Source organism: Lygodium microphyllum, chromosome 14 (assembly GCF_053477565.2).
Source record: "Lygodium microphyllum isolate KBCC chromosome 14, Lygodium_microphyllum_v1.1.10, whole genome shotgun sequence".
In the NCBI taxonomy this organism is placed as follows: Eukaryota; Viridiplantae; Streptophyta; class Polypodiopsida; order Schizaeales; family Lygodiaceae; genus Lygodium; species Lygodium microphyllum.
The window spans coordinates 99,140,826-99,154,331 of record NC_141148.1 but is presented as its reverse complement, the minus strand read 5'-3'; the positions used below and the strand labels follow the sequence as shown (position 1 = coordinate 99,154,331).

General features: G+C 43.2%; 1 pseudogene; it reads left to right on the top strand.

Moving 5' to 3' along the window:
• Positions 1 to 4,244, top strand: part of LOC148025893 (uncharacterized) — a 56,975-nt pseudogene extending 52,731 nt beyond the window's left edge.
• Positions 4,245 to 13,506: the final 9,262 nt, after the last annotated feature.

Here is a 13,506-nt window from a genome sequence, read left to right as displayed (position 1 = left end):
GCAAGATCTATCACAAGAGGTTGAAAACATTTTGGATTACTCACTATTCTAGCAACATAGATGAACCTTCTCTTTTAGGAAACTATCATAAGATGAGACAACACCTCATTATAAGTTGGCCAATCAAATCATGTGTATTGTTTTCACTACCCATACATACATGGAAATATACTTGCCATAGAATCCCATCAATTCATCTAATGTTCTTCCATAAATGTTGAGTTGGCACTTTTAGTTGCTTTATTGATTCTGTGTTGGTACTTAAACCTAGATAATCCTCATGCACTTATCTCTATTCTATCCTAATACGAAATGGTTCTTTTTTGTTAATAGTTGAATATGTGACTTGATTATTAAAAAGATTAACTTGATTACATTGCTATCACTACAATGACTTTTAGATATAACTAAAAAGCTACATTACTCAAAAACATTATAGAAATTCCCTTTGTATATTAGAGAAAACTTTGTTGAATCAATAAATGTTTGTCATATTTTAGACATTCCAAGCTCCGTTTGCATGGAGCTTATAAATATTTGTTGATTGTGAAGCCTAAAGCATAAGAGCCAATGTGCTAGCATGCCAATCACTTGTGATCCTATGCTCCAAGATGACACCTAGGCCATCTGAAACCTAATTGCCCTTCCACTTGCACCAAGGGGTCGCATGACAATGAAAATCACTATGCAATTGGCAATACCATCAAGAAACCATATGAATATCACTCCCCTCAAAATTATAGGAGGTAATTGCACTCTTCCACTTTAACCAAGAGTAGGTGCTTATCAATTACATCTGGTCCCCCTCCAATCAGTTCACTAACCTATATGCTAATTCACATGAAGGAACACCCACTCACTACAACCTTCCAAACTAAATTGGCAACAATCAAGTGAGTTAGCAACAAGGTAATATTATAAGATGAGACCCAAACTCCTTACCTTGGACTTTGGACCTACACTTCTAATGATCATTGAAGATACAAAGTGCAAGCATGTCAAAGTAAAGGTATAACAGTAAACATAGTCCTAGCACAAGAAAGGAGGGCAAGATGAGCATATAAGGAAGAAGAAAAAAGATGTGAAAAATAAAGAATGTTGATTAAAAGAGAAATCAAAGAAAAGAGCACACTCTCAGTGTACATTATGCAAAAGGTCGTCCAGGATGAGCTCATCAAGTACCTCGGTACCAAGCTTTCTATGAGAAAGGAGAAGCTTGAAGAGAGGCATACAAAGGGAGAAAGCATGCTTGATGAATTTGTTGCCTTGCACTATGGTTCAATACATTTTTTAGATTTTCATGGTGCAAAGAGATGAGAAGGAGATCCAACTAAGGATCAATATCAATGATTCCTATTGAGACATTGTTTATGTACATGTCATATGAGAAACACGCCATTGAATAAGATAGTCCTAGTCCCACTTCCTAGTCATCAAGCTTAAGTGGCTCTTACAGTATCTCCATGACTTGAAATAAGGTAGTTGCAATAGTTGTTGGTGATTCTCTCCATGGCTTGATATAAGCTAGCTACAACAATTGTTGGGTCCTATCTCATAAAGTCATACAATTGCTATCTCAAGGCTCCTTTCAACATGCACACCATTGCTACGATTCGAGGTAATCCTTGCTTGCCAGGATCATGCCTTCTTCCTTTAGCAGCTTGCTTCCTACTCAAAAGTCTACAACGATAGGCATAATTTCCAGGAGATATTGTTTGTACGCATGATCAATTTTGCAAAGAGAAACCATTTAAAGTTACTAATAGTGTACTTACCACAATAAGAATGATGTACCACACGTCCATCACTTATGTACACTTGCATCTCCCCTCAGAATGCACTAAAAACACCTCAATAAATGTAAGGGAAGGAATAGATGAGCTTATTCCAATGCATAGTCCTTAACAGGAAGTACCATTGATATGCCAACATGAAGGCCATGGCCTGATATAAGCTAGTTGCAACAATTGTTGGGTCCTATCTCATAAAGTCATACAATTGCTATTGCAAGGCTCCTTTACACATGCACACCATTGCTATGATTTGAGATAATCCTTGCATTTGGATGAAAGACAGAAAGTCTGAAATTATAAGAAGTTTCTTCTAGTATTGAACATAGCCTCTTGGATTGGCTTGATTTGCTACTGTTCAGGTTGATAGATAGAAATCGTGATGAAGCTTTGAAATGCTTTGGAAAAATTTTAGAGAAAACCTCTTCTCAAATATAGTGACCTCATTGTCTACAAAAGTCATACCTTTGTGCCTGCACATATCTTTGTAACCATATCTTTGTGGCTACACATATCAAACCTACAAAAGGTGATTAGGAGGATAAACTCAAAGGGAGTTGAACCCCAAACACACTATGTGTGTCTATCGAGGAGTTTACCTGCATGACTCAAAATATATATTTGTAAAGAGAGATACATGATTGCTTGTAAAAGGCAATCATGCATCTCTCTCTCTCTCTCTCTCTCTCTCTCTCTCTCTCTCTCTCTCTCTCTCTCTCTCTCTCTCTCTCTCTCTCTCTCTCTCTCTCTCTCTCTCTCTCTCTCTCTCTCTCTCTCTCTCTCTCTCTCTCTCTCTCTCTCTCTCTCTCTCTCTCTCTCGTGTACACTTTGAGTAAGAGCATGTGCCTTTAAATATACATACACATGTGGATAGCTCTCAACAATAAGCAATTATAAAATCATAGAATGAAGACTTTGTGAAAAAAACAAAAATCTAATCCTACCATAAAATGAAGATAAAAATCTAATCCTACCATAAATCTAAATTAGAGAAACTCCCTTTGAATATAAGAGAAAACTTTGCTAAATCAATAAATATTTCTCATATTTTAAGCATTCCAAGCTTCGTTTACATGATGGAGCTTATAAATTTTTGTTGACTGTGAAGCTTGAAGCATAAGAGCCAGTCTGCTAGCATGCCAACCACTTGCAAGCTTATGCTCCAAGATGCCAACCACTTGCGAGCCTATGCAAAAAAACATTATAGTCTCCCTCCTTACTTTTAATCGTCCACGTGATTAGGCACAGTGTGATTAGGCATGGAAGTCGACATTAAAAATTTAATCGGTCACCATCACAACTCCTTGATAACTCGGGTACTATTTTGCAATAAATTTCAAGATTCTTCTTTAACTATATTTAAAATATAGTATGTCATAACAATAAAATTTTATAAAATCATAGAATGAAGATTTTGTGAAAAAGAGAGAAATCTAATCCTACCAAAAAATGAAGATTTAGAAAAAGAAATAAGAAATTTCTCATCCTACTGTTAGCCAAAAAACGAATTAGCTTCCCTCCTTTACATTTTGGGGTTCCCGCCCGTTTCTCCAAAGTACCGCTTCTTTTTCTTTTTGTTCTTTTCACAAGACGAGTTTTTACTTTGCGCTTTGAGCTAACACAAGGTGCAAGACAAGCAAAAGAAGCAATACTCTAGTTTTGTACTATCCATCATCTCCACATCTCCATCATCGATCATCACTTGGTAATCTATAGTCTCCAAGCTTAAGTCTGATCCAAGGTATGAAAGACGTATATCTCTCACTGTAATAACTGTACAGCTCATGATAATCTTCCCTATCATGATAGTCATAATAACTAGTTGATCCTAAGATGTTATAGTAATGTTTCTGTTGTGCTGTAATCTCATTGGTGCAACTGTAATTTCGCACAGTGTGATTAGGTGGGAGTCAAGACATTATAAATTCAATCCGTCACCATTAGTACGGCCACTCCTTAATAGCTCATGTACTATTTTACAAGAAACTTCAAGATTACTCTTTAACTATTTTTAAAATATAGTATGGTTGTAAGAATGTCATGTCCTCATAAGCATAGCCGGGCATTGAGAAACTTACAGTCTCAGAAATTGAAGGCTATAACAAAAATATGGTGCATCTACTAACACATAATTAATGTACATTATAGAAAATGTATCAAAAGAAGTATTTATTGTTATCCTTCACACCACAAGCATCTAATCATGAGTCTGAACTTGCCCATAGTCATCTAGGATTAAGAGAAAGTTACCTGGACAATGTACCTGAGTCCAGCATTTGCACTACAGCATTTGATGCAGATTTCTCCAGGTTTGTTCTGAGGGAGCAAGATACCAGTCTTGGGATTGACTATTTTCAAATCAGTGTGAAATGGCTAGCACAGGCCTTGCCTCAATCATCCCATAGCCCTGCACAATGTAATCACCCCTCTATTGCTGTGTCATCACCCCTCTAACTTGAGGGTTGTAAACTCTGAGCAAACTTGCTATCTCAAATTCTATCTCTGAGCAAACTTGCTTGGAACAACTTATCAATGTATGAATGATATATATATATAAGTTGACTTGAGGGTTGTAAACTCTGAGTAGACTTGCTTGGAACAACTTATCAATGTATGAATGATATATATAGATAAGTTGTGCAAGGCAAGCTCCAACTATGTCTACCAACAATATCTTCACATGAATTTTCACATGAATCTAGGCTCTTGAACATTCCAAAGAAAGATCAGCACTGACAAGCAAGGTAGCCGGTAGAGTCTTATATAGATACCCCTCTTTTGCACATCATTATGATTACCTCAGTCCCATTCACACCCTACAAGTTGGGCAAGGCATGTATGAAGAATATGTTTCTTCATAGACAGTAGGGAAAGAGATCAAAATTGTTAATGTTAAGTACAGACCTGCCCAATGATTGCATGGGGTACTTTGGCCTTGAATGCATCTTCAAGATCTTTGCCAAGGGGAGCAGATCCTGACATGAGCATTCTGATGCTGCAAACTCTGATCAACACATCCATTGCAGTGATGTGGATGCTACATTGCCACCACAGCAACTAGAGCCTCAGCAGAGTATCTCTGTAGAAGACTAATGCCACCTGTAGTAATCTGAAGACGGTGAGTATCTCTATAGAAGACTAATGCCACCTGCAGTAATCTGAAAACTGTGAGAGCTGGTTTGTCCATTTCTATTGCTAGCCAAGGGTTGTGTGATTCACCACGGGTCATTGAAAATGTTGGAGATGCGATTGATTGACAAACATTACATACTAGAAAATCGTACCTTTGATATTCTTAACAAACATTACATACTAGTGGAAGTCCCTGATTCTCAAAATTGTGACCTGCAAAGCCAAAAGCCAAGGCAGGAGATGTGCTTGCCATAGCAGGCCCTAGTGGAGTTGCCAAGTCCAGCTTGCTTGAGCTTCTGGCTGGCATGATCAAGCCCGCTAGCCCCCCTGAGAGCATCATGGTGAACCGGTCGTAGCCCATGGTTGAATCCAGGTCCTTCCACTTATTGGATGAACCCAAATCTGGAGCAGATAGTGTATTAGCTCTCAATGTGGTGGATATGATGCATTCCATGGCTAAGACACGGTTAAGAACAATCATTATAACTATAGGCATAATACCAAGGGGAGCATATCCTGACATGAGCATTCTGATGCTACAGACTCTGATCAACACATCCATTGCAGTGATGTGGATGATACATTGCCACCACAGCAACCAGAGCCTCAGTAGAGTATCTCTGTAGAAGACTAATGCCACATGTAGTAATCTGAAGACAGTGAGTATCTCTGCAGAAGACTAATACCACCTGTAGTAATCTGAAAACTATGAGAGCTGGTTTGTCCATTTCTATTGCTAGCTAAGGGTTGTGTGATTCACCACGGGTCATTGAAAATGTTGGAGATGCGATTGATTAACAAACATTACATACTAGAAAATTGCACCTTTGATATTCTTGACAAACTTTACATACTAATGGAAGTCCCTGATTCTCAAAAATGTGACCTACAAAGCCAAAAGCCAAGGCAAGAGACGTGCTTGCCATAGCAAGCCCTAGTGGAGCTACCATGTCCAACTTGGTTGAGCTTTTGGCTGGCATGATCAAGCCCACTAGCCCCCCTGAGAGCATCATGGTGACCCGGCCGCAGCCCATGGTTGAATCCAGCTCCTTCCGCTTATTGGATGAACCCAAATCTGGATTAGATAGTGTATTAGCTCTCAATGTGGTGGATATGCTGCATTCCATGGCTAAGACACGGTTAAGAACAATCATTATAACTATAGGCGCAATACTTGCTCCTTCACTTGTGATAATTTGAACTTGCACTTCATCAAAGCCACTGGAGTAGAGCCACTTGTCCATGATGTCCATCAGCTTCCCTTGATCCATTTTCTGTGCCGCCCAGCTGGGTAAATGCCATGCCTCTTGCCATGCCATGTCAATGGCTTATCAGGATACATAATCATACTGAGGTACACGATTGATGATAGTGTCAAAGACATATTATGACACTGAAGCACATTGCTCAATATGTTGCTTACCTGGCAATACAACTCCCGGAGCTGTTCTCTTGCTAGAATCACCTGTTCATTGGTTAGATATCCAATTCATTGTCATCCTTCATCCCAATTCATTTTCATCCTAGAGTCAACTTAGCCACTAGAAGGTTTTGACATTTCCTGACATGGGAAAAAGAACTCTTTTACCTTCATAATATAAGCATTCAGAAGCTGGAAAATAGCTGGCAACTTACAGTAGCTACAGATGTGGTAATTGATTTCAGTCCAACTATACAAGCGTGCACTTCAAATAATGTTGAAAAATCATTGATATCTAGTCGAGCCATTACATCTGAGTAGAGCCATGATAACCAGTCCCCCAAAAAGCGGTATGCATAGGCAGTTGCAAGAAGTGGGAATAGCCTGCTCTGTTGTGTCATGTAGTCAATCACATGTTGAAAGCAACAAAAATCTCTCCCAATTAATTCTGTATGGATCACATGTTTCACATGGACTCAATAACCTAGAGATTAAGAAAGGGCCACTCAAACCATGAGTCTGCATTTAATATTACTTGTACTTCAAGCTGTCCTTTTTGAGATCCAAATTGTCGTCTCACTGCACTATATCTGACTGCTATGGTGATAGCCCTTGAAAGATAATCCGACACCTGTAAGAGGATGAACAAACTCACAAATACCATTGCCCCATAACCTAGTTTCCGTGGTACACCAAATGGTACATACTTCCCCTCTTTTATTACTGCTGCCAACCTGCAAGATATGAGTAAGTCATGCATGACACAGCATAGTAATTACCTTACCTACATTGTGTATGCCATAGTCATGGCCATCTGTCTCAGCAGATGTGCATAGACGATTGCATGTGTTGACACCTTTCTCAAGCCTCCTGGCCACCACTGCCCAAAACAATTAAATAACGAAGACGATATTCTAAGTTGCATATGTAGATGCCTACTCATAAAATAAAATAGAAATGCCTGACTCAGTGAAAAACTTGATCTTGCTTTGGTAGATGTTAGAGTAGGACTATCTATGTATGACAAACTCATCCATTGAAGGATCGAATGTTGATGTAGTTTCCAACCCTTGCACGTTTGATCCATGGCCAAGTTCTGTCTGGGCATAGCATCCTAATATGGATTGTCGGCATGCAAGTAGTAACCACTTCTTTTGTTGCTCATCACTTGCCTGACAACTGTTAACCCCAACACGAAGAAAGCAAAAGGAAGTGGAAAAGATGCAGGGCAAAGGCAGAAAAAAGGTAGCCCGACTGAAGAAAGAAAAGGAGAAAAGGCCAAAAGCACAAGGGCAACCTTAAAAGTCCAAGGCAAAGGCAAAAGGGGAAAGGCGCAATTTAAAATAAAAAGGTGCACCCTGAAATCTTGTAAAAGAGCGCCGGGTTCTCACCCGTGCAATTTGTAAATGTAGACGGGCGGTGGAAAGGAAGCTAGGAAGATAGAAGGACAATGGGAAAAAGGGCCTCTAGGCTATGGCTGGCCGTGTAAAAAGGGAAAAAAGGGGATGACCGCCCAAAAGGGGTTTAGGGTTTTGTATATAAAGTTGAAAAGTGAATGAGAAGCTCATTCTTGTGTGTGGCCAAAAGTAGCTCTCCTCTTCTTCTTCTTCTTCTTCTTCTTGCTTGCTTGAGCTTGTGCTTGAGAGAGGGAGTGTGAGAGTGTGAGGGAGTGAGTGTGTGAGGGTGAGGGACCTAGGAGGAGAAGCTCTCTATCATCTCCTCTCTTCTTCTCTTCTCTTCTCTTCTCTTGTCTTGCTCGCGGCAATGGAGCTTGGAGTGTGGAGCTTGAGGGTGGAGCTTGCTTGAAGCTTGCACTTGGATCGTGGAGCTACCGGAGTGCGCGGGAGAGGAGGTAACTCGAACGGCATCAAGGTAAGCTCACTACACCCGTAGATATGGATGGCGCGTCGGCTATGTGAGAGGTAGCCATTAGTGCTCGGCTTGGAACGCTTGAATCAATAAGCAGTCAGTGGGTCTTGGCGGTTGAGTGAAAGCTCCCACATTTTGGTTCCGTTGCCGGGACCACGGATTCAAGCCTTGAGCGCTTGCGCGCTTTGAATCGAGCATCAAAGTAAGGGGTTTCCCCCGAACTGGTGCTTGAGGCAGATAGGTAGGAAGCGAGGGGGTTGAAGATGGTATTCGATCTCCTTGGCAAGTAGGTTTTTTGCTTTCTGAGATTTATGTTGTGGAATGGAGTAGTATAGGTATTTATTTTGTGATTTGGATGCATTTAGGATAGGAAAAAACAAAGAAAAAGAAGAAAAAAACAGGCAAACAGTAGGGTTTTCTGTTACTGTATAACAGGCTAAAACAGGGAAACAGGGGACCAGATTCAAGTTCTGGGTGAGACAGGGACAGGGAACTAGCTGTGAGGTTCTACAATGCTGGGGAAGGACCTTAAGAGGCCTGGGAGGCCAGGACAGACCTCATTTCCTTGGTTTACCTTGTGCGAGAGAGAGAGAGAGAGAGAACTTCTGGTTCACAGGACGAGAAAGCGCTGCCCCGATTTCTAGGCGCCGGTGATTCGTGCTGCTCCAGGTGAGTCTGGTGTTTTCCAACAAGTGCCCTGATCAGATCTAGAAAGTCTGTGGTGATTGTGTGCACCAGACAGTGAGGAGGGGACATACGCGTGGGAATCGCGCCCGCCGCCGACGCACTCGGACCAACTCGCAGTGGTCCGATTCCCAGAATCCGACCACCCGAGTTCTGGAGTCAAACTGTCCGATTTCCAGAATCGGACTAGCTCGGAAACGGACGTGCCACGTGGCACTCGGAGCAACCCGTCCGATTTTGAGAATTGGACGCTCGGACCAACCCATCTGATTTTGAGAATCGGACGCTCGGACCAATCCGTCCGACTCGGATACTCGGACGAGTCCATAATCGGACCACTCACAATCGGACCAGGCCGTCCAAGTCCCAGACTCGGACCAGCCAGAATCGGACCACCCTATCCGATTCGATTCCCAGAATCGGACCACTTTTCGATCCGACTCCTAGAATCGGACGTGACCAAAATCGGACCAACCCAAAATCGGACGTCCGATTCTGATAATCGGACTCCTGAAAATCGGACATCTTGGAATTGGACCAAAAAATTGTCAAAATCAGACAGGTATCCAGAACACAAGTTCTGACGCATCTAAACCCTGAAATTGACCCCAAAGGCTACATAGAGCTAAAGGCACATCACAGATCCTCACTAGGCTAGAATTTAGAGCACGAAGTTCAAAATTTGGCTATAAACGGTCCTCCAAATTGTGCATGGCTTTTACCGTAACGGCCCTGCGGGTCGGGGGGGACTGCCCCCCCGGACCCCCGCAAAGAGGGCTCTGCCCCCTCCGCACCTCCCCCGAGTAGGTTGGAGAGAAAACACGTGCCGTGACAAGCCTTCCAAATTGGACCCTAGTGAAGTAATGGATCTACACCAGCATGGAGTCTCACTTGCAATAGAGCAACCAAAAGCCCATACCCGAACAAAGAGAAATAGAGACCCTAGAACATCAATGGGCCAATCTAGCCATCAAGGGCAAAAAGGCCACACCACGAGAACACAAAGACATTGTGTTCAAACTGTGTCTAGTCAGAGCAAAATGCAACTTCAGCAAGCTACAAATGTGAAGATGACTAGACATGACACTCTTGACGAGAGATGTACCTTGAATAGCACTGCACTGACAATCCAAGACAGCAGTGGAGAATCCACATCTGGTCCTGCAGTCGAGAACTCAAGGGCATTTGTCAGAAGGCTTAAATTTACAAGCCACGACCCGGAAGATGAAGACATAGTACCACCTGCTTATCTTAGGGTCAAACTCACCGTGAAAAGAGAGCATACTATCGATGCTCTGATTGATGAAGGAGCAGATTTTAACATCTTGACCTATGAATCATGGACCCTACTAGGCCAACCAGAGCTCACATCGACTAGTGCAACTCTTAGCCCTTATGGGGGACACCCACAAGCACTCATGGGAAAGTGCAAAATCCTTGTGACAATTGAAACAGAAAGCTTGCCTATCCTATTTCATGTTCCTCCAAAAAGTGCTAGCTGCAGGAAAGAAATCCTCCTAGGAAGACCCTTCAAAAGGGCGACCAAATGTGAGGTTGACTATGTAGCACAGAGGATACACCTGACACTACCGGGGGTGAGGATAGTCGCGACCTTTAGCAAGGGTGACCTCAGCGAACCTCAAGGGAAAGGCAAGGAAGGTGATGACATAACAGTCAAGCCTACAAATGAGGGCAAGGACTTGTTGGAAGAGTTGATACAAGCACAGGTCGAACAATGAGAACCAGTGTGAGTGAGGCCATGCCGAAAACAAGAAGGTCAAGAGACAAGGCCAAGGACAGGGTTTGGACTCACAAAAATCGTAGAAGACCACGAAAGAAGCCCAAGCCTTATAGGCGAAGGCATCGATGGAGAGCTAGCACAACGCCACAATGGATATCCAAAGCGTTGCTTCGAGCTCAAGGGTATTATGCAGGCAACCAATGGATTTGGGTACAAAAACCCCCTGCTAAACCGCCTCTATCCGCTAAAGGCTAGAGTGAATCAAAATCATGGCACAGGAGGAAATCTAAGAGAAACTCTAGGTCTCAAGGCAAGAAACCAGACATGATTGTTCGAAAGAAAGAGCCTCAACCTAGCATGCTTAATAAGCAGATGTCATATGTAACCATTGAGCGTGCACAAAAGCCATTAGTGCCCAATGAGCCTTTGATGTCCCAAGGGGAGAACAAACATCATAGGCACAACATTGCTCATGGCAAGGCTACTCACTCAACAAAGCAAATGGCACAATCATCTAATAGCCTTGAGAAAATCATTCGGCTAGTGCCACATCCACCTAGGAGTCCTAGATCTCCTACACCCTCTTCTCCCAAACAGACACAGGAAGCACCACGGCAGTTGTCAAGGGCGACTGCTCAGTTCTAATCTCTATCTACATCTAAGCTTCCAATCGTCAAAGAGGTGGGACATGATGCCATCTGTAGCTCTCGACCCAAGGATATGCCTGAGCCACCTAATGCGACTAGATCAGCTCATGTTCGATCTACGCAAATGAGTGCTCAAAGGCCAACGAAAGACACAACCACTTCTAATCACCCTAGGGACTTGACACCACGATCCACCAAGGGTAGCCAGCCCACTGAACTAGTTGCTACTACTTCCAATCCGGGATCACAGCAGTCACAACCCTTGGCCATGACAACGCCCCTTGTGGAACGTGTCCTTAATAGTTTACCTATGGAGGAGGTGTCGCAACCAAATCCCTCGACAACTCCGGCACTTTCAAGGTGCCTAAAGCCTAGGCTGGAAGGGATAGACTCTCCGAAAAGGGCAGCAGTTGTGCCCTCACAACCGCGCAAGGCTATTCAGCAAACCACGGCTATGTCCTATAAGGACACACTAGAGAAGGGAAATGCTGAGGCCCGACCAAGCACATCAACAGATCGATATAGCCCAGGGTCCTGAGTTGTTGAGAGAGGCACCTTCATTGACCAAGAAAAAGAGGAGAAAGCAGAGAAAACAGCAACAGATGCAGGTGGTTATGGACCCAAAGAACATTGAGATAAAGGGCGCTGGAAAGCTGATGAATAAAGCATCGAGTCCATCCACCAATGAACCCACGGATGCCTCTCCTAATAGCGGTGAAACCCCAGACACATCCGTGTGTTCTGAGAAACCAAAGCAACCGTTGCCATCAACAGTTGCTTGCAACACTCTATCCACTGACAATAGAACTCACATTGATCAATCAAGAGTGGATACAACGCTGTCACAACAGGGTGACAAATCTATACCAGTCACATCCGAGAAGAACCATGATGAAATAATAGCAAAACCTTAAGAGAAACATGAGAACCCCAAGAGCATAAGAAAACCTAGCGTGGACCAATCTTGCTCATCTAGGCCTGAGCCCCCAGCCATGCTAAAGCCTAAGGAAACTCTTAGAACTTTGCATGAGATAGCAACCAAGCAAGCCCCCGTTGAACATAGAAGTGTCGCATAAAGCTTAACTGAGTTGGAGGCTAAGCTCAAGGTGGTCGCGCGTGTCTACGTCCTTGCGGACATGGGCACGATCCCCAAGGAGCAGTTTCGAGATTACTTGACCTTTCCTCTATCATGGGAAGAACAAGAACATCTTAACGGGCACTAGACAGGCTCTTGCATGAACATATGCGACTTATCCCCGATAAGGAGGCTGACGAACTGCGCTTAACCGTCACATTCAATGAAGTACTCTGCCGACCGAATCTCGTAGACATAGAGCTACTAAAGCAACTATCAGCAGGCCAGAGTCAATTTGAGCAGCGTTGGTGCGAAAGCTGCGTTATAATGGCCGAACTAGGGGCTCAGATCATGACGGTCTCAGAAGAGCGATTGGCCAAATGGCGGTCTCAAAGAGACCCAACCTACGTGGCACTAACTTCCCTTCGAGTGCTCACTGACATTCGGGGTGCGGACTTGGCTGGAACTAGGCTACAGGGCCCTTTGATTGATAAGGTTCTCACCGAAGAGGAGTTACATATTGCTAGTAGACTCGGTCAAGGTTCCATGCTACTCAACGTAGCAAAATATCTATCAGTATTAAGTCAGCTGCCATGAATACTAGATGCGTGTGACATGCTCCGGTACAACCCCGAGTTCTACACTTGGTTCTTATCCTCGTGATGTGACATGGATTCATTGATATGTATATAAATAAACACTGATTTTTGTGTCACCATGTATAAACAATATCAACACACACAAGCAATGATAGTCAAGTGCAGGGAGAAGAGTCGGGTTTGACAGGCTAAGCTCCTCAGGTCCTCCTCACATCACACTTTTACAAGTCGAGTGACCAGCCCCACCTCCAAGTGAAGGGCATGCAACCCATATTGCCGCCATAGGAGGCCTTGACCAACAACTCTGATGGTGTAGACAGGGTGTAGTCCCTTCCTATACACCTTCTTCCCTTTTTGGTCTATCCTCCCGAGGATGTACCCTGTCCCACTCCACGACAACCAGTCCATGCAACTTAGCATAAACTAATATCCGCTAATGACTGGAGGCAACGCGAACATCAGCATGGGGACCTTTCCCCTACAACAAACACCGCATGCCTCAACCGTCCCCTTCTTGTCATACGCGCTTGATAAACCACACTAAAATCC